This window comes from Patella vulgata, chromosome 3 (assembly GCF_932274485.2).
Source record: "Patella vulgata chromosome 3, xgPatVulg1.2, whole genome shotgun sequence".
Taxonomy (NCBI): domain Eukaryota; kingdom Metazoa; phylum Mollusca; class Gastropoda; family Patellidae; genus Patella; species Patella vulgata.
This window is the reverse complement of record NC_065881.2, coordinates 62,138,277-62,165,940: the sequence shown is the minus strand read 5'-3', so window position 1 is coordinate 62,165,940 and position 27,664 is coordinate 62,138,277. Positions and strand designations below refer to the sequence as shown.

The 27,664-nt window shown below is 32.5% G+C and overlaps 1 protein-coding gene across 7 annotated transcripts in view; it reads right to left on the bottom strand.

Moving 5' to 3' along the window:
• LOC126814486 (pleckstrin homology domain-containing family G member 4B) overlaps nt 1–27,664 on the bottom strand; it is an 88,506-nt gene that overhangs the window by 43,602 nt on the left and 17,240 nt on the right. Inside the window, exon 1 of one of the 7 annotated variants that reach the window (XM_056099875.1) lies at nt 24,300–24,537. The exons of 5 other annotated variants lie outside the window; for them this stretch is intronic. The gene's annotated coding sequence lies outside the window, so the exon portion shown is untranslated. Of the gene's footprint in view, nt 1–11,170; nt 11,276–24,299; nt 24,538–27,664 lie in introns of those variants that run through there. One more of the 7 variants, XM_056099876.1, reaches the window with a different exon arrangement.

The window sequence follows — 27,664 nt, the reverse complement described above, 5'->3', positions numbered from 1 at the left end:
TAGTACTTTTTCATCCACATTAGGCAGCATAAAATATCTGAAATGATAAATTTTATGATACGTTGACCATATTTTCACAGTGCCACTTTTAATCGGAATTAATAGCTAACTGGGCCATCATGGTTGGGTGGTCGAGTGGTCTAATGTGTGCATTTTAGATCATAAGGTCTGTCATTGAATCAAGTGGCATACTTTCGATACCAAGCTTGTACATCACAAGGAGTAGGGTCGCATGCCCAACCCTAACCCAGTTTGTGTCAAGTGGACATTAAACACAATTTCTCTCTCCCCTAACTGGACCAGATCAAACATCTTCTAAGAAGGTCAGTTTTTTAAGTAGATGGCTGTATATGTTACCACAAGCTGGGTTTAAATGATGTTATACTAGGTAAATCAGATGATGGGAAACACTCAAGTTTCTTTATCTATTCAATCAGTCAATAAAACAGTATATAGGTCTGTTCACGTAAAACTGTTTGAATAACACTCCACAGAACAAACTGTGGCAGTAGGTAACCCAGACTTCTTATAAAATCATTCAGGAAGACCAGTGACAAAACCTTAACAAATTTTACAACAACCCACAAACTGTGACTTGAAAAGATGTTATGAACAGACTACCATGGGCAAAATAAAAAGAGTTTCATTTACCACTCATGCAAGTACAACTCCTTGACCCACTCTCAAACAGAAAACCCCATTACTTTAAATCCAATTAAGGGAAAGCCATCTGTTAAAGAGTAATATATAGATTGACACCAACTATTAGATATTCTCAGGTATATTTTATACCTACCATTATTTCCATACCTCATATTCTCAAGTAAACACATACTTACACATGATTAGATTATCATAAAAACATATTCATAACTAAAATAAATTGGGTGTGAAAAGAATCTTAGAAATGTATGAAATAATTTATTTTTATGTGACATTCTTTAAGAAGGATCTCTTTGTACCTTTAATGTGAATGTAACAGATTGAAAATTATCTGTTGTGAATAGCAACTATTCTTTACCAATGAACTACCAATACAATTCATACATTCATATATACATTACGTCTACAGAAAATTACTGAATTTGATTTTACAACCAATGTAAGTTTATGAGACAATTTGCTTACTTACATGTGTGACAAATTATAGCTCTACCTTACCTCACACAAGATCAGGACGAAAAATATTTTACCTATATAAATATATAAGTAAGTAACATCTATATGGCAAAGCATTTCATTGAATGAACAAACAAAACAGATACTAACACTTTATCTTACCTTTGTCCAATTTGTTGAACAAGTGATTGGTCATTAAGCAAAGGTACCACATGATAAATTAAATACAAACAAATCCTGTTTGTTTTAGTAGACTAAACTGTCTAAAGTAAGTTACTTGTGTAATTTGAACCCTGGGTAATCACCATATTACCTTATTTATTTCAAGCAAAAATCCTCACCTGAAGTACGAGAGCAGACGCAACAAGATTAGATTTGGGTATTGTTTACACCTTTAATCAATGATATTATAGACTCCTTTACCACAACTAGAGAAAACTTGTACAACATTGTTGGGCTTGAACTACTTTCATTGTTTAAAATACCTAAACCTTCTCTTGCCATTAAACAGAAACCCTGGGACTTACTGTCTCAAATATCTTAAATTGGGAGGTTTGGGAGTTCATAAAATAATTATAGTCCTATGTCACTAAGATCTACCTTAAAATAAAGGAGTCAGAGAAGGTCCCAGGTTCAATTGCTATGATGGCTAATAATTTCCTCTAATTTTCTTGTGTGGATTATCGGTGCAGAACGGAGGGACTAACAAGGAACAACGTCTAGTCATTTGGATGCAACAAAAAACTGAGGTCCTGCGAACACATTGGCATGCACGTAAACGTACCCTTGGCAGTAGAATTCGACAAAGAGTAGACAGAAACACGGCTGTCCACAATACAGTTGATTCATACATCTGGGACTTTAAACCTAATTTTATTTCAGTTTAAAGTATAAATGTGTTTAATATTTTTTTAGACTGGTTGCCTTAGTTACATGATCGATATATTTCCTGTAAGAAACCAATTCATCACTACCGGTGGTTGGTTTAATTCTATTTTGTTTAAAGTACAATATTGCATATTATTTATAAGGTGCCAGTGACAGGGGCAGTAATACTGTGCAAAAGGAATGAGAAACTCTGAATTTCGACAGGATTTTTCCTTATGACTAGCCCAACAAACCCAGCAAATTTGAAAAATGAAACGAAAAAAATTTGAACATATAGAGAGTTTACAAGATTCTGACGATAAGGGCTTTAACTGATGTATTAATAGGGTTCTTCCCCAGAAACAAACAATCCCAGCACAGTTTTAAATAAAAAATCCCAAAAATTTGTTGAGTATATATATGTCAATGTCAAAAGCTTTGTAAAGAATATACAATGTTTTGGTTACAGGAGCCATAACTGTATGAAAATTTGATGCTAAATTTCAATAGGATGAAATGAAATGAAATGGGGTTTACAACCTTACTTTTTTGTACCAACCAGGCTAATCCAGATGAGGGGTATGCCATGTAGTGTGCTAGTAAGGAAGATTTACCCATAAAGCAGTACTACACCTCTCTCTTAACGTGTTACCTATGATAATCTTACTGGAACATCCAATAGTTTGGAATATGTAGTAGGTGAGATCTAGAAACATGAATGAACCTCAAGTCTGCTGAGTAAATCAGAAAGTGACAGATATGATATACAACTACACCCGTATCTATTACTATAGATCTGTTCTTCTCCAAATAGTTTGACCGACTTCCAACAAGACAATTTACAAAAGTTAATTTCTAAATCTGTTTTATGTTCTTTTAAACTAATGGCTTTTTTCTTTTGTCTTCTTAGCTGAATCATTGAAATATTTACTTGATGCTGTCAATCATCATATCAAGATTCGTAAATTATCATTTCATCATCTGTTCATGTCTACACAGAGTACATCACTCAACATGCCTATACCATATTTTTGATCTCCTTCTGGGGGGAGGGGGGGAATTGGGTTCCAAGATGGAGGTTTTATAGCATGTCTAATCCTAATGAACAATTATCAATATACATGAAACTAAAGTTCTGTTGAAACCCTTGCAATTTGATGACACGGCACTTCCACTCTAACCATTTTGTAACTTTGAAATATTGACCAAAATGAAATTAAATTTATCTTAAGCCCTACTGTTCTGCTCCAACTGGACTAATGAAGAAGGAAAGATGTCATACAGTGTGCTATGAGGTAAATTTTGCCTGGTCAGTAGCGATACCGTGCACACCTTGGTTCCATGTGTCCTATATTGTCACGATACTGTGAATTTATCTAGTTTCAACAAATGTTTATGGTTGTAGCATTCTTTTTAATAAGTACTTGATAATTATAAGCAGATATTTATTCACATAAATTCTGAAACAGAGATATGAATGCAAGCAAACTTAAATCTATGACTGTTGAAATTGGTTGAAAACAACTCTAATAATCTATTGTATAATGTCTATATATCCTAGGAGAGTTCAAAACACTCCAAATCTTGAGAAGCCAATAACATACAGATTAAATAATTCTATGACATTTCAGATTAAATGAAACAAGTGCTGTATTAGTTCTTGCAGAGTAGCAAGAGTAAATTTGACATTTAGATTTATAAAGTTATAATGGGAACTGTAGAGTTGAAGAGTGTATTTAATCCGTGTTACACCACCATGCAATAAGTAATGAGTACATAAGTCAGTTACAGTAGATATATTTAGACATTTTACCTATATTTCTTATCTACTTGACATATGAGTCATCACCAGTATAATACAAGGGCTGTGTGAGAAATGGGTCTAGAATATCCCAACAGTAGCTCAAAAAGAACCTTATTTATTATCAATCATAAATATCACTTGTACTTTTTCAAAATATACTCAGAAATATAGTTTACACAGATTTCGTCATGTATTTCTACCATGATCACATGATAATTACAGATCAGGTTTTCCCAGGATAACAAAATGAACAAAGAATCATAGGAAATTAATTCTTAAATTGAACCTTAAATCATAGATCGTATATAATACAGTTCTATGCTTAAATGAAAACAAGTACACTAAAGGTCAGGAACTGAGCATGACATCATTGCCACCATCTTGGAATTTGATGTAAAAAAAAAAATCAAGGGTCTGTCAATCAATGTGGAATTGTCCAAGGAACAATCATGCTAAGTTTTGTGGTGATCATACTTCAATTGCCGGAGCCTAAGTTTTTTTTGGAAGAATGTCACCCTGAGTCACCTTATTATCAATATTTTTTAAATAAAAATATCTTACCCAAGACCCTATTTAATGTCAATTGGAGTAATTTAAAATTTTACTTTATATTACAAAAGTAAATACATCTTATAAATCCATCTTCATTACGCTGGTTGGTTAATTCTCATTTTCATTTCATTTTTACATCTTACAAAAACAGTCAAATATGGTAGTTATTTCTTATAAATTGTAGTCATTAAAATGTCACATGACTTCATCTAACTGGATGGGTTATATGATCTCCAAATCTAAACGAATCATGTGCATCTCACATAACCTTTAAATCAAACTGCATATTTGTGCAAAGATTTTGACATTTAAAGGTTTCTGGGTTGCTAAGAAACACACTGACATCAAGAGTACAAAATTTCACCATTTGCTTGGTATAAAACTCATCTTAGCACTTCAATGTTGTTTGCAAGAATGCAGAAATTGTTTTTTGCTACTATGACATCAAGACCTAGAAAGATTGAAAAGCGAATGCATTAATCGAATTCCAAAGCAGACATCCCCGTGAATAATTCAAAAGCAGATGGTGTATACATCCATTGTTACAGCATTCAATTTATTATAAATGAATAAAACTAATTAAATAATTTTCATTTGCAGTCAGATTAAGTACTTTACTATCAACTTCTTTGTGTATGTTACAAGAAAGGCTACAGACAGATGATGCAAATTTATTCCTCCTGTTTTACAGTTTCTTATATTGACTATTGCAATCAATATATTTTCATTAATTTTACATTCATGTGTCTGGCTACAAGCAAAACAAAAAAACAATTCATGCAAACATAATCTTTGGAAAATTGTAGCCATCAATCAAATCTAACAATCTGGTCCATTCTTTTGATTGGGGAAAATCAATTCAAAATCTCTTCCAGATTATCACTTCAGGAAGTGGATGGACATAATCAGGATTCTATTCTTTTTAATTGGTATGTGAACAAATGGTTGACCCATCTGTCAACTGTCAGTTATTATTGACAGCCCAGGGGTTGATGACTGTCAGTCATAATCACTGACAGCAGAATTAAACTGTTAAACCAAATTTATATGGCGACTACAAATTAAACTAGCTGTTGGTTATAAACTTAGCAAAACAAGTAACTGATTAGTGAATTGAGGGAAATAAGAGTCATGATTATATCGTTCTGTCCATGCCTCTGTGAAGTTTTCTGTGCTAATCACAACCAACATGATTAAATACCAAGTCAGACCATCAATTGAGTTTCTCATTCAGGAAGTAGAGTAAAAGACAACTAGTTAACAATTCTGTCTGAAGTGTGACTTTTACATCTTTTACAGAGATCTTGATGATTTTTCTTTTGATCACACCACATGATAGCACTGCCCTTACTTCTAATATTAGATGTTAAAGTAGCTAAGTCTTTAACTCAATATCATCCACAGTCTTCGACATTGCAAACACGACTTATTGGTCGATGTACATCAACAATTGTTATCTTACCATGAAAAGTTGGGCTTCTGATATCCAGTATTTAAAATAAAATGAAAATTTTAAAATTGGCACATGAATTGCTTGCCAGAATGCTTTCGAGCGCTATTTGTATGAAGCGACTTGATGACCAAGGCTAAACATATCCCATGTAGGAGAATACTACTGGTGTAGAATGGAATAACCAGATGCCAAAGACTGACATTCAATTCGGCCTCTTCGCGTATTTCGCCGAGCATAACTAGCGTTTTACCAGTTATCAGTTTTACCAACTTTCCTTAGAAGGTTTTAAAAAGATTTTGGCATGGACATAAAATGATCCATGCTAACATAAAATGTCACTTACTTCTTCCTCCTCTACTGTCTTTTATGTTAATTTTGTGATCAAGTACCAAAGTACAAAAGAACCGGAAGTTTGTGTGACCAGAGTGTGACATGCACTGAATGATTAAAATGTCTTTATTGCACTAATAACTTCTTTAACATATCTCTATTAAATTACCAGCAATCAAATCTCATTTAGTTGGAATTCTGGAATTCCTATTATACACTTTATTAAAAGCAAAGTATTTATATCAATAGACCAACTAAGCCTTAGATCACATAAAACATGGAATTATTTGAATTCATATGGTACTCTTTAATACATCTATATTATCATCAAAGGATATTTAATGTCTTATCCGTCTGCCTTAATCAATATCTCGATCATCTGGTAATGGTACCTCAATAATGGAACCTGGCACAGATGGGTCTACTGTTCATCTTTAAATAAGAAATCAATTGGTCTTGGATGCTTTTAGACTGTGCTTAGGCTTCTAATGATAACTAGATTCACTGGCAGGAGATACTGGACAAACATTATCCCTGCTCAATTTCCATAAATAAAGGTTTATCATTATCACTGTTAAGCCATGCGTGGTCAGTCATGCTGGTAAATTATTTAAATAAGCATGATTTAAGCCTTTCATAAAACTTGATGAAATGTGTATGAATACTATTGTTTTAATCCAACCTAAGATAATCAAGACCTGAAAATCATAATTAACCACCTGACAGACAAAGTAATCTAGATAATACAGAACAGACCCAGAAAGTTGAGACTTTACAATATTAACAAAATTCGTTAGTTAAATTACTCGAAGTTCTGGTACATACAGACTAACAGAGTGGTCAATGGAGCCTACTTTCTGGCTGATGATCCCTGGCTCTATCAATTCTATCCATGAATAATCATGCTTAGAACCTAAGAAAGACAGTTTTATGGCACAGAAACTCTCTAGTAGAATTCTTGGATCAATAAACTTAATTTTAAGGGCTAGTAAAGAACAATCTATAGCTTAGATCTTCAATAAGAAATGAGAATCAATGGGGCACTAGTTATAACATCCATAACTTATTCCCTTATAACTAATTCACCGTCATACACAAGGGGGTTTACTTCTTCAAGAAATCATTATATAGATGTCTCTATATTTAACAAGATTATAACTGATCCCAAAATAACAAATTTTTATGTTAAGTGGAATCTGGATATTTTAGTTTTGCCCCCTAAAATAAACCCTCAACACATGAGTATAGTTCAAGTAGATCAATCACAATTATTAATGTACATCAATAGCTGTGTTTCAGTCTAATCAAGAGTGAAACATGTAGCATATTTTAATAGTTGGTCAGTCAAGTTCAAATCGGGTAGGGCCAGTATTCTATGTGTCATTGTATGTCAGGTATTCATTACATTACTCAAATATAACAACTTCACAACACAGATAAATTACAGGGTTAACATCGTACTCTGTACATTTACAGTCATGCTGTGTAAGGCAGCAACCACCCCTATTATTATTTGGGGATGGTGGTCCTTAAAGACAAACAGCCCACCATTGTCATAGAAAACTAATTTATAATTTTGAATGCAAATTAAGGGGTGATAAATCTTCACTCAAATCTTGTTCATGTTAAAATAATTATAACTGATACCGAACTGATACTTTGCACTCGATTAATCAAATGTCCAATGGATCTTCTTCAAGTACACCATTATATACTACCACGAAAAGGCGTCAGGACTTTAAAACAAATTGTGAAAAAATACCTTTCATTATCCCATATTCACTACAACCCAGATAAAGGTACTACATTGAAGAAAACATTACATTACAAAGTACAGTTTGTATGTCCACACTGGATTGTCATTGTCACATCAGATAACTTTGAAGAAGAATTCTGGCTTAATATAAATTATATAATAATCAACTTTTTAATTCAATCATTTCTACACACAGGAGAAAGTGACAGTTATCACTCATGAGAGATTTCATCATAATTAATCAACACTTTAACACTGGTTATAATGCCCAAGATAATTGCATAATAATAAAATCTATATTAATCTCATTTTCATGTATCTTTAAATTAAGAGAATTCTTCATTAAATTGATAATTAGTGCATGACAGGGAACAAGACTTTTAATTCATCATGTCATTATCATTCATCAATGCCAATATGGTAGACATCAATTATCAAGTTATTATATTAACAATCATCTTATAATAAACATGCACATATTTAATCACCATATGTGGGTGTTTACAAATATGTGACAGATAAAAGTAAATAATTGTGTAGTAGAAGCAGATGTCAGAGTTTAAAAAAGGGAATGAGGGTTGGGGGTGAATTGAAGTCTTGCTGAGCATAACAATGTTTTTGGCCTTTGCTTGTGATTTTTTCTAGAAAATCTCCCATGGTAAAGTTGACTAATAAGTGCAGTTTGTTGCATGTTACATTCTTATTTCCATTTTATTTATTGGGTTGGTGTCAGTGGCATACCTATGAATTCCCACCAATCCAGGGAACCGCATACAATTTCCAACAAAGATTTAAGAAAAGAAAGTCTGTAAGGGTTTTGTAATATTTTATATAATATAATATTGGCAACTCATAGTACGAAGATTATACATTTTTTTTGTCCAAACAGGTCAAGCAAAGATAGTATATAACAGACAATTAATGTTTATGTATAAATGACCAGTCGAGCAGAGTGATTTTTTTCTAAAATGAATAATTACATTTTGGTCTTACCCGAAAAAAGAAAATCCTACAGTTTTTACAGTTTTGGAAAATGTAGTATTTGCAGATAAATAAATAAGAAATAGAGATATTTCAATTTGATACAGAATTGTATGCATACTTTTCTCGATTTCTAGTTTGTCTTTCAATATGGAGTCACAAATCATAAAATCAATTGTAACATGTGTAAAAAGCCCAACCCATTTTGTCCTGTGGCCCCCTGATGTGTTCAATTGAATGAGATCAGTAGGGAGGCAGAGATAAAATTAAATGTTTGAGCACATAAACAAACATGGCCGATAAATAACAATTAATCTACATGACAAACAGTATTGATAGTTATTCTGAAATTCCAGTGAAATGTGTTACACAGGAATGTTAATATGGAAATGGGTTGTATTTGTTCCTGGAGCCATTTAAAATCATTTCTACAAACACAGGTTTCAACAATTAGTCCTTTTCTCATTGCAATATGAATTTCAAGTGCACAAGTAAACAATTTGACAAATACTTTAGATTTTTTCACTGTTTGCTATCTTCAATTAGCCATACTTGTTGTAACACTGTGGACCATGTCAAAAAACACTGGTATATTTGAAGCAAAAAATTTACTCTATTATGACATTTGTTGAATTTTTGTTGAAATATTTTCATTTCCCTTAGGAAAATTTGGCCCAAAAAAAAAAATTATGGACAAAAATTAGGATTATAAATATTATTCCTTAAAAAAAATAATGTTGACAACTTTTGTTTTAAACAAAGTTTTAAAAATAAAGATTCAAAATGAGTCTCCACAACTTAACCCTCAAATGTAGTAAAACTGTTATAAGTCGATCACATAGTTTTAAATATTCAATAAACACAAATTTCTCTTACCTTGAAAAACTGTCACCTATATCCACATAAAATTCTCAATGAGTATCAGAGAATAATAACAACACAATTCTATATCAGCAGTCAACCATGATTTAGTACACACCCATCATCCATGCATGTGTTATAAACCATGTGACTTTATATCATTATCTCCAAAATGAAATTACCAGTTACGGTAATACAATAACCATTCCCCTACCCACACTTTCCGATAATTACTCCAAACTCCATGAACACATTCTATAAGAGAACTGTGCAGTGAAAGCTGTGCTAATGTTCAACAGCTCTGAATAGCTTCAAGCCAAGACAGATTTCTGTGGACAAGCTGATAGCAATAAGTTTTCTGTTCAAGTCGAAAGCAGATAAAAGGCTTAGATTAGTGACTAAAGAAGACCCCTACCAGCCTACACACTTTCTCAGTGAAGCCTTAGGGCTGATTGCTGGTGGGCATAAAGCTTCCAAATGGTATTAAAGAAGTGGGGTTATTTTTTGCTGGTTATCTCATTGTTCATGTTAGTTATCTCTCTAATGATATCCTGTAAGACATGCATGTCCTGATAATCTTATTTACAGCTCTCGAGCTTAGTTACACTACCAGAATAGTAACATCAATCTAATTCTCTTAGTTTTAAGTACATGGTGATAATCTCATTTTTAACTTGGAAAAGACAAGCAAACATATAGATCAACTTATCAAGATATCATATCCATTCTTATACTTATCGATCATATTCAGAGTGATAAAAATCTGAAATACAGTTTATGAGAAGAAAAAATTAAATTCCAAAAGATTTGGGAGCTAACTTCCCAAATAAGCCTTTAGCTGTGTTTTATACTGAGCTTATTTTGGTGGTTATAACATATTCTCATATACATTTAGTAAGGGATACAATTACTGTTTCAGATTATTTTTGACTCTTATTTAATTTTAAATCATTTCTTCAGTCATATTCAATTAATTTTAGGTTGCCTTCTTTATTTTGTGCATCAAACATGATGAATTTTATCTAAAATGGATCAAATAATAATATGAACAATAGGAAGGTGAAAATGAACATTTGAGAATCTACCAGACATAAAAGACAAAAGACAAATGCTTTCATTCCTTTTAGCATTTACACCATCAAAAATAAGAATCACAGTAAGAAATATGCCAAGTATTTGGTACCCAATCGGCTAAGCTGTGTATTTTATATTACTGAAAACAATGTGTAAGTTGAAGCTGGACTATAAATACTGGGTAATACCTGTGTTAGTTCAAACTGGACTATATATATGAACTTATTATCACTATCAGTGGTATTATTGAATATGTGTGGGAATATGTGTGAAAAACCCACTTGCTGTGAATGAAGTGTTTATAAAGAAAGTATCAGTATGTGACAAACATGCTTTAATAAGATCTTTTTCATATATAACTCTATTATCATACCTTTTCAGAACAGTAAGTTATCAAGCTTCTATGTTAATCTTGATCTATATGTTGGCAAATTTAGACAAAAAGGGAAAAAAAAGTTAATTCCATTGATTTCCGGTTGAATGACCACTCCAGTTTGTTCAAACAAACCCCAAAAGAAGGAAATACATAATAAAACGTGATTCCAATAAATCCCTACAGTCAAAACCTGATTAAAGGTACAAAATGGTGGATTTCACGTCTGTTCAATATAAGATCTTGGTCAGTGAACAATGGGTCTCTACACTGGGTAATTGAAACCGGCAAATAAAGTTAGAGAATAATAAAAAGCTGCACCCATTCATATAGAATAGTTATAATATGATTCAGACTAATATTCTTATTGTGTGGTTAGCCTGACATGTTGGGTACAAAATCACACCACTGTGTACTAGTAGTATAACTTTGTTACAGGCTAGTTTTAATAAATATAGGTATTTTGCTGTCAACAAATAATAATCTTAACCAACAATCAACATTCATACAGGGTTTTTTTCTACTTCACTGAAATGTTTGGATCAATGAATGTAGACACTCAAAAGTGAACTCGTCTGAGAAAACACATCTTCTTTTGTATTTATTTTTTGTAGCAAGACAAAAAATTAAAAAACATTGAAAACATCTTGTTAGCCTTGAGATCATATATGATAAAATATAAACTTATTTATTAAAATCAATTCTGGTTTGAAAATGTTACATTTGGTTTCAAATTGGTGTCAAACAATGCATAACACCGAAAACCCATCACTAAAATTTACTACTAAGATTATAACACTTATTGGTCAACTATTTTAATGAATTGACAGTCACAAATATAATCGCTGCATATAATGCTAGGAAATAATTTAAAGCTACAAAGCTATAATCCACACTATTTTTTGTTTTTTTACAATTTATTCTCCAACACATGTGTTCGGAATGGTGAGATTTGACACACAGTGTATTTAATATGCATACTTCTAATTGTCGACATATTGATATGATCAGAAGTGAGGATGTGTAAAAATGCTGCAGGCCAGAAAAAAATCTGCTTATAATCATAATAAATACATGTGTATAAGAACCACCACTTATCATCAAATCATCTTTTCAAGCATGTATATAATTGTTTACTTTTCAAGTCCTATAACACTATCAGTTGCACATCTTTAAATGTGAGAAAAAGATGTAACCTTGATATTTCAGTATAGTCTGTTTGGAAAATTCATTGTGTACAAAATTTCTTATGAGCATGAAAGGGTGTAAAATGTGTTTAAATCATTCTTCAAATAAGGCATGCATTGATCATTTTTAGAGAGAGTGTTCAACAATTCTCTTGTGTGCAGTCTCAGAAAAAATGAGAGAATATAAGGACAAGCAACCCTACTTATTGTCATACAAGCTTGAGAGTTGAGACTTAAAAAATGTTCCTTGAATTTATGACAAATCTCGTGATCTAAAGTGCTTTACTGTATTTTAAAACACCTGGCCAACCTACAGGACTGACAAATTAGCTGTGGATATTTACTGGACCACAGGTAGATTGCTGGCAAGAAAAAAATGCTTCCACTGGCTTTTAATTACATCAATGAAATATTGTGATGTTAAAATACTGCCAGATGCAATTACTGTAATTCTAAATCAAAACATAGAATGCATTATTCTTATTCATATCCAAGCATTTATATACGGAGATAAAACTGATTTGACTGGAACTGCTGGTGAGACATAATGCAGCTGAAATGTGATTTTTGGCATGATTGTAGGCTGGATATTTAGGGACACAAGAAAATTACCATTTATAAAAGCGGTGCGCTTTCAATGTGTCTCAGTATATGTCAACCACTAAGTAATGTTAAATCCACAAATTTGTTCATTAAATTTAAGAGCAAAGATGCAACTTAATGGAAAATTGATGCTAAATACTCCACATGCTTATTAATTACTAGTTGATTACCTGGCATTTCACGAGTAGAGCCCTGCAATGGTTCCTTATAGAATTTTGTGAAACCAGAAGTAGTAAATTCCAAAACTACATGTTACTGCCCGGCTTGAGCTGCCCTGATACCCCAAATTTCAGCCTCAGGGCAGATGCCAAACCTGAACTGACAAACAAACAGATCACCAAAAGTGGAAAATCATTCACTCTTTAGTTGGGAGGGGGGGGGGGGGTCGGGATCATTCTCCAATTACTTATTCTGATAATTTGATGTTTTCGTTGACTTCTTTTAAGTTCAGTTTGACTTTCATGTTTTTAGCTACTAGCATCTAATTTTGCCTTTCAACAGATGTTTCTTTCAGTAAACAGTTTTATCTGATAATGTGAAATATATCTTTAGGCTAGGAAAGATGAATACATTTTTTTATACACATGCAACTTTCTTAAAAGATAATGTGTAATCATCACAGCAAGTACAGCTGTTGATGAGAATGCAGGTTTTTTTCTAAAAATACATTATAATTATCTTTACTGAAGAATCATAGTGATAAACTAACTGATGTGTTGTTTTGTTGTTGTTGTTATAAATCCAATGATATTAATAAAAAAGCAACCCCAGGAAAAGGGTTTTCTAATTTTATTTTTATGGACATAAACAATGCAAATTTCTTTTTAATGCAAGAACAATATTTTTGATGTTTACTGAACCAAGTGTAGATGGGGATCTAATTATGTAATAATAACAAATCTATTGTCAGAGTTTATTTATTTTAGCACTGAGTTTAAAAACTGTGAGCATGGTTTTAGTGCTGTAGGAATCTGACAATATTGTGAAAGTTGAATTTCTAACAGGAATATCAGTCAAAAAATGGTTCAATTCTGTTCAATATTTACAAAGAAATGACAAACTGAAAATCGCACTTTAATCAAATCATTCTAGAAAACGACTTACCAAATGGATCAAAGCAATTTTTTGTGAACAGTATGTTGACACATTAGTGATTTATTCATTACAAGAAGGTTTAGAGTCCGTACACAGTCTATACATCAGTATCTGGTGTGTCCACGACGAGTGTCAATAACAGCAGCGCAGCATCTGTACATGGAGTGGACCAGACAATTGATGAATGCCACTGCACCTGGAACCACTCTCTCAGAAATGCCTGCCACAATCCGGTATCGGTACGACGTTATTAAGTCTCCTCTGAATTTCATCCCAAAGATGTTCAATCAGGTTTAAGTCCAGACTAAGGGCTGGCCAGTGCATAACGTTGACACCGTTGTGCTGTAGAAAGTCCTGAGTAACTCTGGCAGTGTGGGCCTGGGCGTTGTCATGCTGGAAAACATTGTTTCGATGACATCCGAAATATGGTATGACTTGGAGTCTGAGAGCTTGATCGATGTAGCGCACTGATGTGATGCCGCCTCCTCTCTCTGGACCAAGATTTTGGAACACCACAAGACCCACTTTCTGGTTCAGGCCAATTCCACCCCAAACCATTATGCTTGGACATCCCCATGAGTCTCGTTCAATGACTCATTGGTCAGAATAACGCTGGCCACGTCAACGCCATATTCTGGTCCTGCCATCTGCAGTCGATACGCAATACTGACTTTCATCTGTGAACAGAACAGTTTTTCATTGCCTGTGTCGCCAGTTCTGGTGCTGTTGGGCAAACTGTAGACATTCACTTCGATGGCGAGGGGTGAGGATCGGTCCACAGGAAGGTCTACGGCAATGGATGTTCTCTCTGGTGAGACGTTGGTGCACTGTATCAGTACTGATGGGTCTTTCGCGTGTTCCCACTGTCAAAAGAAATTTGAATTTTTCCCAAAAATACAAATCATGCATTGTTACTTTAAATGTGAAAGCAATCTCAAACTAAGAATGTGTGGATACGATACAAATAGACACTTAAATATCATGTAAACAGTTTAGTGAGGAAAAGTGTCAATCACAATAACATATTTAGATACTGGTCAAGTAGTCTGAATAAATTGATCTCATCAATACAATCATAACACTATCTTTAAGGCAATATGAATAATTTATAACATTTCTTTACTGATCTCTCCATAACTATTTCTTTATCAAAAACATGTCCTCCCTTATACACCAAAATATGTATCAAAAAAACAGCAGTGATTAAATATATTCAATGGTTCAATCAGAACTGAACTCAAGAATTTTTATATTGGAAACCATATGAAGATAAAAACACATTCTGCACATACATAAAATATAGCAACATGTTTCAAATAAAACTTGTCTGAATATAATGCTGAAAAAAGACTTGAATATGTGTACAAATACCAAGAAAGGTGTGTATTTTACCTTAAATATCCCAAAGAGTATACTTTATCCAAGTTCAATAAACACACACAAATGGATTAATCCAAAAATAGCTCCTAAATTAGAGCTGAACTGAAACTTTCTATGTCTCACCCCTCTTGCAGTCTGCTTTAATATATAAATAGACTATGTTTATTATCAAGTAAAGAAGACTTATAGTCTACATATAAAGTACAAAAGAAATTTTATCAATAATATGTAGATAGGTAAACATAGGCTATCAACATATATTTATTTACTGGGATGTCCAAAACTAAATGGACTTAATCTGTTGTTGACACATCTGTGGGGACATGTACATATCAAACTTGTGTTTAATTACATAAGGTTATGATTTATTTAGTCTAATATTGTACAATGTGAAATAATCATAACAAAGATTAATGTCAAATTTTGTGAACTCTATGTTATTTATATACTTTTGACATTATTTTGACAAGAGTGCAAAACTTGAGATTTAAAATGATTTTTATCCTATTTATGTCATATTATATCCTATATTTATCAGTTTTACCATTGAGTATAAGTGTATCTTTGTATTTGAAATCTTGACATGATCAAATTTAATTAATGAGGGAGGTCAATGTCCTAAACATTCTTCTATCATTTTAAAATAGGGGTCAAATATTCTAATTTTCTGAACAAATTCTATCACATAAACCTTAGTGATACGATGAATATTAACCACTGATCTAGAATTTGATACCAGTGGTTAAATATAACAATAAAACTAGACTTCAATGGAGTGGAAAAACTACCTATTGGCTTCAGGTATAAAACCAGTAATTAAGTACTGTATGTCAATTAGCATGCTCAATAAATTTGTAAACACCAATTGTTCCCCTCAGGACAAATACTTCAGTCCAGAATTAAATCTCATTTCATTTCACTAAATTAAATGCACAGTACAATTTGGGGCTATTTAATGCCAAACTATATATTATATCATATGATTAACAAATGCCATTTTTTGACTATACCAAAAACATTCTACCCATATTCATATATTTTATACAATGAAATGTATTTGAACTTCACACAATCTGAATTTCGATAAGCAGTCTTTTAAATCTAATTCAAGATTTAAGAGCTCAGCAAATAACTAACCTGCAAATCAAAATTTAGGTAGGGTTCACAGGCACAGATCCAGGGGGGGGGGGGGGGGCACGGCCCTCAGCACAAGTGAGACTGGTCATCACTGTTCAGACCAGCACCTGCAGCCAGCAATGGGATTCCAAGATTTTAGTTTCTGTTTAATGAGGCTGCGACGAAGACTCTGGGGACTACACCAAACCACTAATGCATGCGGCACTCTGATGAGTACCCTTTGCTCCAATGTATGGGCCCCCCCCCCTCATCCTTTTAAAGAATACCCCAAATTTTGCAAAGTCTGCATAAAGTTCTTGTCTCTTTCGTACATTTAGATGTACTTATTCTCTGGATGTGTAATATTTTAAGAGGTAAACTTTATGAACTATGATAAGATAAGATGTTAGTATATTAATTTATGTAGAGACATAATTACCTCTATTTCGTTTTAATGGTCAGTTGGATTTGTATGATGAAGGTAATTTGGCGTCTGCAGTGATTGAGTTTTATTTATTTAGATAGAATAAACAGCCAGATTGATTAATGAAGCATGTTTGATGAAGATATCAGTATGTATCTAATAAAATTAGAGTTTAATAGTGATGTGAGAGATAGTAACATGTACCATCTACACTAAATCAAGGGGTCACTTTAAGTATTTCAATACTTTGAAAATTCGTCAATGATTTTGATGTCAAACATTATTCAACAACTTTCAAATTGAACATTCTTTCAGTGAATAAAATCCAAGGGCTAGTATTAATCATATTATTGTCAGATTAGTTCTTATTAAATTCTACTTGGCTACCATCCTTAAAATTACAAGACATTCATAGAAAAGACCAAAGTAAAAAAACGAAATTCAAATAGGATAATCATTGAAATGGTCAATTCAGCTAGTATGTAAATACTCAACCCTGTGTGATCTAATTAAGATACAGGCACTTCAGACTACATTGACAGACTTCATTAATACTCATGTACTACAGCTATTTAAGCCTCAAGAACTGGTCCAATCAGCATAAAATCATCATATTTAGTCTCATTTTTGTCAAGATGCAGCAAAGTACCGTTGTTTAATTGTCTATAAGTTATATTGATTACTATAATGATCAGCCATGATTTCGGTTCTCTTTTCCTTGTTTATTGAAAATAAGTGTTTTGCCATTCTGATTATATCTGAGATCCGCAGAAATGTCCACCATTTGTTAAACTAGGGGCGGATTCCAGTATTTGGTTTCCTCCCTGCAGCTATGAGAAGGGTCAAGAAGTCAAGTAACTGTAGTGATAAAAGCAGCAATGCCTTCACCTAAACAAATAAATCTATCAGAAACATTGAGAATCATTGCAAATCCCTGGCTGTTGTTGACATTAAATCATCACCAAAGGAGTTATTCTGCTTTTTAATTAAAGAAACTGTTAATCTTCTAGTCATCAGATTCTATTTCATTCACTAGAAAAGCGTGATGCACACTTCATGCCATTGTTGTTCTAAAAATTCATGAATATAGTTAGAGAATTAGACCAACAGGATTGGTTCATGTAATGTTTGATTACTCAAGACATTGGTTTTAGAAAATATCTAACTTCTCAAATAATGCAAATATTTATTGAAATAATCAATGTTCATTTTCTCGTTTCTCCATATTTGTTAAGTTATATTTGAACATTTTAATACAAGAATAAACAAACCATCCGATAGGCTGATGTTCATCACCTCATTCCCAAAATAAATTGATGACATTTTTCTATCTTTTCATAAAACATCTATTATTAATTTGAACAAAAAAAGCTCATTATCAAATATAGTCAAGGTATTGATTAATGAAACTATATGTGAAATTTCAGAAGTTTCACTGAACTAAAATCAAAGTTATCATGTACCAAATCATCAACAAATGAAATTGGTTATCTATGCTTGGCCTAAGAAGAAAATGTTCATCATTGAACACATCCAAGAACATCTCACTCACCAAGTTTCAACATTGCCTAAGGTAGAAGCAAAATTATTGTGTTAAAAAAGTGTCTGAGGCATGCGGACAAACCATTTTAACAGGTATTTGCTTTCTCCAAAAGACAGGAGGGGGGGGGGGCCAAAAATTACTAGCAGGATAATTATAAGTCTGTAGCCTACAAAACTCCCCACTTTCTCTTAATTTACATTCTTTAAATAAGACTTCATGTTAAGCTTGTTTTGACTTGTGACAATAATATTTACAAACAGACAGGTTAAAAGTCCAATGTTCTGTATTAATATTTAGTCAGTTTAAACAAGGTGTGAAGATGTATGTAATCAGTGTCTACAGGTATCAAGTGGTAATTGATCCTCTAAACTTTTAAACTATCACAATAATATACGATGTAAATAGGTGGTCTTTATTTCACTCCCAACACTCTTCAATATTCTGATAAACAAAAAACGACCACCATTTTCTAAAAGCAGACACAGCAATCACCATTTCAATTAGCAGACAATAAAGAAGTAATATAATTATCCTCAAATTAGTTTCTTGAAGAAATATGAGATGGGAAATTGAGAACAAAACTTTTAATGCTATTTCCACCCCTTTCACTTGCATGTAACTACTGATGAGTTGAGAAAAATAACATTATAAAAATGTCCATTTTGTCTGACAGTCATGGCTCTAATAAGGAGTTGCTTATTTTCTAGCAAACTTTAAACGATTTAAATGAGATGTGGACCCATTTTACAAAGTGATTGTAAATCTTAATTATAAAGTAGTATAGCAAACTGTTTAATTTACATGTGCTTTGCAATGGGGAATCCTGAATCTAAATGGGAAGTTCACATAGTTCACAATATTTTGTTGTGGTTTGTATGGTGGAAATAAATTTATAATTCAAGACGACAGCTGATGATGCAGATGATAAATTGACATGAAGTAAAACATGGCAACTGATACTCAACTTCGGACAAAAACTGATAGCCATAGTACCATATAAATAATGGAAATAAAAAACTTATCTTTAAGTATACATTCATATCTATCATATATCATACTTTTATGTTATCAATCACTTCTTAACAAGTTTCACCTAGACATTTTTTTTTCAGAAATAATACATATTTTGTTGAAAACTTTTCATTATTTTCATATCATCCACTCTTCTTGGGGATACTAAAAACAACAAACACAGGTGTGAATTCATAACAACAACATACCAAAAACTTCTAAAATCCTCCATAAACCATAGTTCCGTAATTTGATACAGAGATATGGCAGCAATATTTTGAGATGAGCAATGAAGTCTGTATTTTTATGAGGTTTAAGACAGATGAATAAATACATCTGGTGCAAGATACACATCAATTTATCAACACAAAATCATGAAAACCATATGGTCCTTGTCCATTTAATATATCCAATGTCTATAGATCTTGTACCACCCACTGTTCAAATCAAGAGTCACCTGTTAGACTCGAGTTAAACATGTAAAAAGACAGGTTGATCTATCTACACACACCTACACTGAATGTAGCATATTTGTTTAAAGTACTAAATGCATAATTTCACCTGGTACATCACAGAACCAGCTCTACAACTTAACATTGAAGAAGATAAATGTCTATTTACAATACAACTTGTCCTAGTTTTTTAAACTTTAATTATTGCTTCTGTGCTTTTTTTAGCATTGGTATAATAATGAAATTTACTTAAGGAATATAACGGTTGAAAAGGTCCAATAAACTGTATCAATTATTTCAACAAACTATGAAAATTTTAAGCAAATGAACCTTCAATTCAGAATAACACAATATGTTCTGATTTGAAATGTTTCAAATATATTTGATTAAACTTGAATCATTAAACCTATGTAGCATATCCCTTAACTTTCAAATAAGATAAGCGAATGAAGGCTATTGGGTGCGAGAAATCCATCACTTTAAAATCTCCTAAGAGGATTAGTGTTTCATTCAACCATCTTTTAACCTTGAGGCCTTTTTTTTTGTTTTCTTCAACATCAGCTAATCTGAACTTAACTAAACATCCTGTCTTCTCTTAACAAAAACAAAGAAAATGACTTTTGACCTTTTTATATATTTAAGTTGATTTCTTTCAAGTCTATCACATCAAACTACCCTTATCCTCCCGGAAAATGTAAGTGACTGCATTTTACCAATAAGTGAGAATATAACAGATTTGTTCATATATGTATTAATAAAACATCTATCGAACAGATTTGGTATATATCCAATTGTGCTTTAAAGTCATTTGAACCATATTTGACTGATCATTTACAGGAGCTTATAGTTATTGATAACTGTGCGTCAGATTTGCTCTCCCTAAAGTTTGTGAGATCCTCTGTGGTTTACTTCTAATACAAATCCACTTTAGGAAATTTTATGGCACAATAGATTTGCTTTTTGATATGCCGATTGGCGATGTTATACAATTATTTATCTCACTTAATGGTTATCAACTGTATGTGAAAGTGTTTAAACCTTGAACAATGTATTGAGGATATAAGGCATAAGACTGAAGTAAAACTGTTTGAAAGTGGAAATTCTTAAGTCTTCAGATTCAGTTTGATTCTAAAATGACCATGCACAAACATAAACCTAATATCTGTATTTCAAGAACCTGTAATTTACATATTATAAATGTAGACTCTTTATTATGTAAAAGAAATGGGGTTTAACATCCTACTGTTCTGCTCCGACTGGGCTAATGAAATTTTGTCAAGAACAACTAAAATAATTATTTCCAGGACTGGTTAATTCATTTCTACATTAATAGATTATGAAATTTTCAAATAAAAGCAAAGTGCCCATATAAAAAGTTACAATTTATTTATATCTGATGTGTTACTGGTTTAAAGACAAGAGTAAAGTATTAAAGATAACCACAAATAAAGTTATAACATTTTCAATTCAGTGTTTTTATTCAATCAATATAGTTGTCTGAAATTTATTGACAATCTCACAGAATACTTTCTGTTCATTGCTTTCTTTTGTCAGTGTAATATTGCTTTCTGCTTTTTTTTTATAAAAGGAAATGAAATAATAGGAACACATCGCTATAGGTGTATTCAATAAAAGTATTGAATGAAAATACTGTTACATGTATAAAGCTAAATTGCCAGGCAATTTAACATATCCCCACAGTAGGCAATTCGTCCGAGCAGTCCATAAAGGTTGTCACTATATTCGATCTGTCATTTCAGACTAGTGAAGAGAGTCTATAACTATCAGAATCAACCATCAGTTGCACTGAAGATACAGTCCATAGAATAACTTGGTTAAATGAACAATCAAAACAAAACAAAACGAAATTGAAACAAAATGGAGTATTAGTTTCATGACTACATATTAAAGACAACCCGAAGACATTCTTCAAATACAGTTCACTAAAGCTTTCATGAGTAAACTTCCTGTGACAGTATTTCACATAAATATAGTAAAACCCATTTACATCGCTTTAAACTTTCTCACATTACTAAATGTCAACTGAGATCTTCATCTAGCTGACAGTTTACTTTTTATTTTACTTATATAATTAGCTGGAATAAAAAGAAAACAAGACACTCAATATAATCTAAACATGAAGAATTTCTATGTTGTTATAAGATAAGAGAAGGAAGATTACATGTCAGGTAAATGTTTTGAGAAAAAGCTCCACCTTCATTCTAGATAATAATATATTTTTCCAAATAAATTCAATATGGTCATATCAAACAAACATTATCTCTAAAATTTCTTAAGTGTACCGAACTTGAATTCTCCATTTCTACACACTAAAAGCAAAACAAACTTTCAGATAGTTTATAATAGTGACAATTACATGAACAATATAATTAAAATGCACTGGAGTGAGGATATTTTACATTTATATGAAAACGGGCGTAGTAGTTTCTAATTATCCCCTGCCTCCACCTTCAATGCTCCTATAAGCACAGGTTCAATCAGAAAAAAAAACCATTATGTTATTATCACCCATAGCTTCAACTAGTACTTAGTTAAACATGTCATCAAGACTGGAAATAAGGCACCTGTCACAAACATTGTCAGAAACAATTCAGGTCTGGTCAGGTTTATTTCCTCTGGTGCCTGTCATTTTGTCTAGTACAGATTTATTTTTGGTTTCTGTGTATTTATTGATATTATAAATACATGTCTGGCACAAAGTTCAAAATGTCAGTTCAGCATTGTCTGATATTTTGTCAGATACAACTATAACCTTTATTTCCAGCACTGCAGGTAAGTCCCTGCTCTTAATCTTATGCTAATGCAAATTTGTTGCCATTACTCAATGTCCTCAACAAAATAATACATGTGCCTCCAGGGATTTCCTGAAATTAAACTCTATTGACAGTATGTGATGACTTGGCCTAGATTCAGATTGCAAACCCATTCGGAAAACTTACTGGTGCTAAATCTACAAACTTTCCTTCCCAGCTGTGTTCATAAACACCAATATATGTACATACTTGAAGTGAGGTGACATTTTATGCTAGTGATTGGCTAACATCTTAATGGCTTTAAGGTAAATATCATCTGATCACTTTCGGCCATCTTTCTAACCAAGTTCTATGGATATTCTTATTGTTAGTACTTCCACTCAATCAACAACAAAAAAATATAGCAACAAGTATTTTATATATGAAACAAGATCACCACTTGTAAACATAAGAAAATGCAATCAAACAAGTACTTCAAGAACAATAAAAGGTTGTATATATTTTGAACAGGAAGTAGATATTTTATACATACATGTATGTTGTATAGCAGGCAGTAAATGATATCTGAATATTATGTACAATATAAAATCAGGGGTGTGTCTAGCAATTTGAGCAGCGGGGGGTCCAAGGTGGAGACAATGTCAAGCTTGGCGTTAAGTCGGGTGGAACTACTCTTGAAGTGGATAATATCAAAAACTTTGAGACAATATTTCTGCTCATTTAGGTGCATACATGCATAGGAATACAGTGAAGTGAGCCAAAAACAGGGGGAATACCGCCCCATCAAAGGAGGGTCCGGATCCCTGGATACGCCCCCTTTGGATATGCACCTGAAAATAAGGTTCATAAGTGCAGTTCAAATGATCCTTGTCTAAATCTGTAATGATTTCTAAGAAATTGTAATAACAATCAATAAACCGTCTGGCATACAATTACAATATTTAACCTTTGTCTACCTAACAGTTGTTGTAGATATGAATTGTAACGCCTCAGTATTGAAACTTGCATTATGAATGTGCAATAAACCATGTACATGTGGAATTGAAAATGCAATGAAATGGGGTTAACATACTACTTTTCTGCACCTACCTGGGCTAATAAATACGGGCATACGGGTATACATCCATGTAGTGTATATGAGAGAAATTTTGCCCGGACAGCAATTGAATTCCAAGTATCAAGGGTTCTTTTAGGTTCAAGGCAGTGTATACACGGGACCTCGGTTGTTTCCTTCCATCCAAATGACTAGACGCTGTTCCATGCTGGAGCCAATGTCCTGCACCCTGACAAGGGGAAACCATACCTGAAATTCCTGGGGTGTTTTCTTTGCCAACTCTAGGATCGAACCCAGGATGTAGAGGGTAACTCAGCGAACCACCTATGCTCTCATTTACATGCGGAGTGAAGGTGAATTTACTGAATAGGTTTCCAATGATAAACTTTCTAGTAAGAAATATATGTCTTTGCTGGTATCTTTATTTTTCTGTTAATTATGAACAAACCTTATAACATTTTTTAAATAATATGTGCTAAAACATACTTACTGTTATAGGTCTTTTGCCACAAATCTACATGAAGAACCCTAATCACACAAAAATAGGACGAAATACAAGAATCACAACAAAATAATGCATCTAAAGACGAACATCAAACTAGAAGTAATCCTGCCTAATGTAACGTGGAGTGTGATGTAAAGTCTGATTGAGTAAAGACCACAAGTAAAGCTCTAGTCAATTCTTGCCGACTGGTAAAAGTAAGTGAAGAATGTCAACAGAGCTGTTAATTGTCTGTATACACCTTTAACTAGTCTCTCTCACTCTATATTATATGCTGTACAGCTGAACAGACACACAGCTCAGTGGCTGTAGTATATACTATAAACTATAAAGGTCTATATATTTCATCCCTAAATACGATTTAGATTCAGGTTTATCAACACCTGTTCAAGTTGGATATATTCTCTATAATTTTTATGGATATTTATCATATAACTTGTACATGAATCATCAAAATAATAAAAAACACAAGTACAAGTCAAATTTTAAAAATTGAAAACAATACATATTGCCATGTGAGCATGTGACACTAAACTACAATTTTAGCTGAATATGGATGTAAATCTACAGGTTTTAAATCAATGAGACTTTAATAGCTACATCTTGTCAGATTTGAATAAAGCTGCCAAAAACTGCATACTCGTATTGAATTTTGATTTATATAGTCTTTTTACCATGAATTCTTTACCAAATAAAATGCAAATAGACAACTCAGACACATACCTAATCCAAACTGATTTAACTCTTCTTGCAAAGAAAAAGTAGGCTCTGCTTTTTGTGTTTGTGTGGTAGCGAAGGAGTGGTGGGGGTGTTGGAGGGTTCAAAAGATCTGTGTATTTTTAGTCCCTTGCAACTGCCCGAAAAAATAAACCAGCACACATTCATGCAGCAAGATCATAGGCATGTAAAAAAAGGCATGATTGAATAACAAAATAACTCAGCTTTCCGAGTATGTGCCTAGGACCTGGAGGATACAGTAACAATCCTACCCTTTTAGGAATCCTACAGTTTAGGAAGGATATTGATTTGCTATAGAACATAATACCCTGGGAATTTTAGCTGAACACAAAACAAATTTTTGTAAAATCATGTTTTATTTTTAACGTTTTCGTTTCGAACTGAACAGCTTTGAATAAGATTTGGTTGATGGCACAATAGACAATAAAGATTTAAATTATTAACGGCTTGTTTTCAAATACTATGCATTAAAAATGTTCACAATTTTTGTAGGAAGAATACATCATTACTATTATTGCTTAAAAAATATGTATATTATGTTGTCTGTTTAACGTATATCCTTCAATTACTTCAAAAATATGTTGTCAGGCAACTAAGCCAAGGCAACTAAGTACGCTAGTCACAAAGGTAATTTTTGTAGGTAATGGGGGCAATTGCAAGATATATGTACTAAAAACTGATAACATCACATCAAGTAATTATGGTATAAGAAATTATTAAAATTTGATAGGCTTCTAGTTCTTCCCAGTGCTAACATTTATTTAACAAATATTGTAGATGACTGATTTGTTATTTAAGTTTTCAATGGGCCCAAGAACATAACCACTGTGTATAAATTTCAAGTCAATCAGATGATAACTTTAGCTTCTAGCAATTGTGGACAACCGATGAAGAGTGTGACAACAATATACAATCACATTTCAGTGTGGGTCTTATAAAAATGTGTAATAAATCCCTATTTTGGTGTCATATAATAAGATATGATCAGATCACAGTTCTGTGATAATATCAAAAATAATGTCTTGCCTTGTCCTTTCTGTCAACCTAGATCTAGAGAGAGAGAGAGTTATTATCTTGCCAGCAGATGGGTAAAGAATGGAGAGTCATTTAAGATAATAAGTAGTGTGATAAGAGGTAGACATGTATAATGTAAGTAATAAACCCATCTAACAGGTGATGGGGGGAAATATTTAGGTAGGTCATAAAACATGACAACAAAACAACAATATGAATGACAGCAATTTTTAATTGAAATTGACAGTATTTGATGACCAACTTCTAATGAAATGGAAAATAAAACCAGAACATTATTTATATATTTTATTTCCTGGTGAATTATTATCATTGATTACCAGGTATGGCAAATTCACACACACAAGAGCATTTTATTATTGAGCTGTCCAAAGCCCCTGAACCATCAGCACTTGATGAGTGTATAGCATAAAATGTTCCTAAATCAACCTGCTTATAAAGTATCAAAAAATTTGTTTGTGGCAGTGTCACTATTAAGATAAATTTGGTTAATCATCGATATAAAATGCCTGATATGTGTTTATCGACAGAATAATAAACAATTTGAAACATGACATAATAAACTCTATTATAAGTATCATAACCTTAACAACAGTACACTTTCAGGAATAACAGAAATGTTATACCTAGAAACAGAAGTACTACAAAGCTTGATTGGCTCTATAAATTGTTTATTCATGGTATTCTCATGTCTGCCAGTTCACATCTAATATATAATTTAATACTGTACTTAAAATTACAATTTTATCTATGACAAATGTAGGAGAGACCTTAAACATATTTTATTATGGAATGAAAGTTTGTAAAAGTTTAGAAAGATATTTCATACTATTAATTATGAGCAGATGACAATACTTAAATATACAATTAAGAAACCGAGACTCAAAATGTCTGATTTAGTCTGGTCATGTTTCTGATCAATTGTTAGCAGAGAGATTCCATGGTTCCTACAATTAGAAGTTTGTTCATCTAGTACTGACCCTTATCATTAACTGGACTCTCACTTCTGATCTATGTCTTATGCATTCCAATGACTTTCAAGTAGAATTGTTGATAAGGTGAAGATTCTTTCAATAACTAGAAATTAAATTAACTTGATCTCCAATATTCCCTTACATCCTTCTCAAAACATACAGCCCGGGACTGTGAGGCTGGTATCCTGTTTTGCCTTGTTGGCATTTTTTTTTTTTTTTAAAGCCATAGGTCAAAGGGCATGCAGAGACTTTGATCATCCTCCCTCCATTTATTGACATTAATCAATTTGAGTTTCAAAAAAAGATCTGCCTTTATCTTAAACATCTTGATGCACCTTGTTTACTCACTGTCTTCAAATTTTTATATCTCTAGCGATACAGACAGAATTAATCCCAAAAAATGTGAAAGAAGCAGTCGTCAATGATAAATCTTAAAGAAAGGGGCATAATTAAACTATAAACTACATGACAAAACAAAACAAAATGCCCACAAAATTGAAGACCTACCACGTTTATGTAGATATGTGTAGTGCACTATATAGGTATTAATGTACAATAGAAGATATAATCTATATATATATAAGATATGTCACATTTCACACTAGTATT